Below are 5,000 nucleotides of genomic sequence, written 5' to 3' on the forward strand. Positions count from 1 at the left end.
ATTGCTCGTGTCGGGGCCTGGCAAGCCAAGGCCAAGCGAGCCATGGCAACGCGGATGATGGCTCGCTAGTGCTGGCGCCGTGCACAGTGGCCTCGCACACTCGCCCTGCACGCTTCCCTTGCACGCAGCCTTGCACACTAGCCTCGCATGCGAGCCTTGCACCCTAGCCATGCAAACTAGCCTTGCACGGTAGCCATGCACACAAGCCGTGCACATTAGCCATGCGCACAAGCCCCGCACACTAGCCTTGCGCACAACCCTTGCACACAAGCCATGCACTCGAGCAATGCACACAAGCCTTGCACTCAAGCAATGCACACAAGCCCTGGACACTAGCCTTGCACACGGGCCTGGCACACAAGCCTTGGGCACTAGCCTTGCGCACTAGCGTTCCACATGAGCCTTGCACACTAGCCTTGGACACTAGCCTTGCACACAGGCCTTGCACACTAGGCATGCTTGGGCGAGCTGATCCCGCATCAAGTCGACGGGTCTAGGCATTCTTGGGCGCAGATCCCGCATCGTCTCGTCGCGTCTGGGCGCAAACACGTCGCGTCTCGTTGCGTCTTCAGAAGTCGTCGCTAACAGCACCTTTGGTTGCCACTGGTGGTTAGGCTGGTTGGTTGCGCAAACCCTATAGGAGGGTGGCATGCTGGTGGGCGTTTTTGCCCGGATAGGCACTAGAATGTGCAGATTTTGGGCGTTTTTGCCTGGATAGGCTAAGGAATGGGCATGCTTTGGGCGTTTTTGCCCGGATAGGCACCGGAATGCTTGGCCTTGGCTTGTCCTAGCAAGGCATTGCTGGGTTGGGCTCCCTTGGCCTTTTGGGCGCCTTGGACGATGTCTTGCGAAGACCATGGGCACAAGGCCATGGCATATGGTGAGGAAAGGGCCACGGTTGCCAAGGTTAGGCACCGGAATGCTTGGCCTTGGCTTGCCAAAGCAGGGCATTGCTGGGTTGGGCTCCCTTGGCCTTCCGGGCGCCTTGGACACTGTCTTGGGAAGACCATGGGCACAAGGCCATGGCATATGGTGGGGAATGGACCACGGTTGCCAAGGCTAGGCATATAGAGAGGAATTGCATTTTTGCCCGGATAGGCACCGGAATGCTTGGCCTTGGCTTGCCATAGCAGGGCATTGCTGGGTTGGGCTCCCTTGGCCTTCCGGGGGCCTTGGACGCTGTCTTGGGAAGACCATGGGCACAAGGCCATGGCATATAGTGAGGAATGGACCACGGTTGGCAAGGCTAGGCATATAGAGAGGAATGGACCACGGTTGCCAAGGTTGCGCAAGTTTTGGGCATTTTTTGCCCGGATATGCCCAAGTATGCCCCGATAGGCCCGTTACGCCCCGGTATGAACGCGTATGCCCGGATAGACTCGGTATGCCTTGGGATACATGCGTATGCCCCGATAGGCTTGGTACGCCCCGATATGCGCACGTGTGCCCCAGTAGGGCTCGGTATGCCCCGGTATGTACGCGTGTGCCCCGATAGGCCCGGTATGCCCCGATATGCACACGTGTGCCCCAATAGGGGTCGGTATGCCCCGGTAGGTACGCGTGTGCCCCGTAATGCACGTTTCGCAGATCTCCCCGCATGTCCCGCCCCTATATGTAATACTTACTTACTTACTTACTTTCTTTCTTGCTTGCTTGCTTGCTTGCAATGGTTGGGAGTGCCCGGCATGCCCCGCTGCAGAGACCAAGGGCGCAATGACTTGGCACCGCGGATGCCGGGACTCCGGCACTTCCCGTGGCACTGATGGTTGGTTCCAAAGACAAAAGGCCGTGCAAGGCCACCGCACCGCGGATGATTTTGCTCGTGCTGGCGCCGTTGTGTGGCCAAAGAACATGCGCGAATGCTCGTGTCGGAAGGGTTGGTGTCCTGGCCCCGCGGGTGTCACGAATGCTCGGTTGCGAAGACCATGGGACCAGAGCCATGGCACGTCGGATGATGGCTCCAGCTGGCGCCCCGGCACTTTCTGTGGCATTGATGCTCGGTTTCAAAGACAAACGTGCGCAGGGCCAGGGGACCGCGGATGACTGCTCGTGCTGGCCCCGTTGGGCGGCATTGATGGTCGGTTGCAAAGAAAATGCGCGATTGCTCGTGTCGGGGCCCGGCAAGCCAAGGCCAAGCGAGCCATGGCACGTCGGATGATGGCTCCAGCTGGCGCCCCGGCACTTTCTGTGGCATTGATGCTCGGTTTCAAAGACAAACGTGCGCAGGGCCAGGGGACCGCGGAGGACTGCTCGTGCTGGCCCCGTTGGGCGGCATTGATGGTCGGTTGCAAAGAAAATGCGCGATTGCTCGTGTCGGGGCCTGGCAAGCCAAGGCCAAGCGAGCCATGGCAACGCGGATGATGGCTCGCTAGTGCTGGCGCCGTGCACAGTGGCCTCGCACACTCGCCCTGCACGCTTCCCTTGCACGCAGCCTTGCACACTAGCCTCGCATGCGAGCCTTGCACCCTAGCCATGCAAACTAGCCTTGCACGGTAGCCATGCACACAAGCCGTGCACATTAGCCATGCGCACAAGCCCCGCACACTAGCCTTGCGCACAACCCTTGCACACAAGCCATGCACTCGAGCAATGCACACAAGCCTTGCACTCAAGCAATGCACACAAGCCCTGGACACTAGCCTTGCACACGGGCCTGGCACACAAGCCTTGGGCACTAGCCTTGCGCACTAGCGTTCCACATGAGCCTTGCACACTAGCCTTGGACACTAGCCTTGCACACAGGCCTTGCACACTAGGCATGCTTGGGCGAGCTGATCCCGCATCAAGTCGACGGGTCTAGGCATTCTTGGGCGCAGATCCCGCATCGTCTCGTCGCGTCTGGGCGCAAACACGTCGCGTCTCGTTGCGTCTTCAGAAGTCGTCGCTAACAGCACCTTTGGTTGCCACTGGTGGTTAGGCTGGTTGGTTGCGCAAACCCTATAGGAGGGTGGCATGCTGGTGGGCGTTTTTGCCCGGATAGGCACTAGAATGTGCAGATTTTGGGCGTTTTTGCCTGGATAGGCTAAGGAATGGGCATGCTTTGGGCGTTTTTGCCCGGATAGGCACCGGAATGCTTGGCCTTGGCTTGTCCTAGCAAGGCATTGCTGGGTTGGGCTCCCTTGGCCTTTTGGGCGCCTTGGACGATGTCTTGCGAAGACCATGGGCACAAGGCCATGGCATATGGTGAGGAAAGGACCACGGTTGCCAAGGTTAGGCACCGGAATGCTTGGCCTTGGCTTGCCAAAGCAGGGCATTGCTGGGTTGGGCTCCCTTGGCCTTCCGGGCGCCTTGGACACTGTCTTGGGAAGACCATGGGCACAAGGCCATGGCATATGGTGGGGAATGGACCACGGTTGCCAAGGCTAGGCATATAGAGAGGAATTGCATTTTTGCCCGGATAGGCACCAGAATGCTTGGCCTTGGCTTGCCATAGCAGGGCATTGCTGGGTTGGGCTCCCTTGGCCTTCCGGGGGCCTTGGACGCTGTCTTGGGAAGACCATGGGCACAAGGCCATGGCATATAGTGAGGAATGGACCACGGTTGGCAAGGCTAGGCATATAAAGAGGAATGGACCACGGTTGCCAAGGTTGCGCAAGTTTTGGGCATTTTTTGCCCGGATATGCCCAAGTATGCCCCGATAGGCCCGTTACGCCCCGGTATGAACGCGTATGCCCGGATAGACTCGGTATGCCTTGGGATACATGCGTATGCCCCGATAGGCTTGGTACGCCCCGATATGCGCACGTGTGCCCCAGTAGGGCTCGGTATGCCCCGGTATGTACGCGTGTGCCCCGATAGGCCCGGTATGCCCCGATATGCACACGTGTGCCCCAATAGGGGTCGGTATGCCCCGGTAGGTACGCGTGTGCCCCGTAATGCACGTTTCGCAGATCTCCCCGCATGTCCCGCCCCTATATGTAATACTTACTTACTTACTTACTTTCTTTCTTGCTTGCTTGCTTGCTTGCAATGGTTGGGAGTGCCCGGCATGCCCCGCTGCAGAGACCAAGGGCGCAATGACTTGGCACCGCGGATGCCGGGACTCCGGCACTTCCCGTGGCACTGATGGTTGGTTCCAAAGACAAAAGGCCGTGCAAGGCCACCGCACCGCGGATGATTTTGCTCGTGCTGGCGCCGTTGTGTGGCCAAAGAACATGCGCGAATGCTCGTGTCGGAAGGGTTGGTGTCCTGGCCCCGCGGGTGTCACGAATGCTCGGTTGCGAAGACCATGGGACCAGAGCCATGGCACGTCGGATGATGGCTCCAGCTGGCGCCCCGGCACTTTCTGTGGCATTGATGCTCGGTTTCAAAGACAAACGTGCGCAGGGCCAGGGGACCGCGGATGACTGCTCGTGCTGGCCCCGTTGGGCGGCATTGATGGTCGGTTGCAAAGAAAATGCGCGATTGCTCGTGTCGGGGCCTGGCAAGCCAAGGCCAAGCGAGCCATGGCAACGCGGATGATGGCTCCAGCTGGCGCCCCGGCACTTTCTGTGGCATTGATGCTCGGTTTCGAAGACAAACGTGCGCAGGGCCAGGGGACCGCGGAGGACTGCTCGTGCTGGCCCCGTTGGGCGGCATTGATGGTGTGTTGCAGAGAGCATGTGCGATTGCAAGTGTCGGCCGGGTTTGGGTTCCCTTGGGCTTTCGGGTGCCTTGGACGCTGTCTTGCGAAGACCATGGGCACAAGGCCCCGTCCTGGCCCCTTGTTCGATTCGCTCTCGTCTTGCGCTTGCTTCCAAGGTCCTCCATGACCTTCCCCATGGCCTTGCTAGATCCCCCCCATGACGCATGACCTCTGTCCGTTGATTGGTTTTGAGTGCACACCATGCCCGGCTTGGCACCGTGTTGTCGCGTGAGTGGCATTTGGATCGTGCATGCTGGTGGGCTACCTGCCAATGCGCACAAGCCTTGCACACTAGCCTTGCGCACGAGCCTTGCACAAAAGCCTTGGACACAAGCCTTGCGCACAAGCCATGCGCACAAGCCTTGGACGCTAGCCT

This window comes from Tasmannia lanceolata, unplaced genomic scaffold, assembly GCF_043159265.1.
Source record: "Tasmannia lanceolata isolate RefF3 unplaced genomic scaffold, GAP_Taslan_0.1 ptg000057l, whole genome shotgun sequence".
In the NCBI taxonomy this organism is placed as follows: domain Eukaryota; kingdom Viridiplantae; phylum Streptophyta; class Magnoliopsida; order Canellales; family Winteraceae; genus Tasmannia; species Tasmannia lanceolata.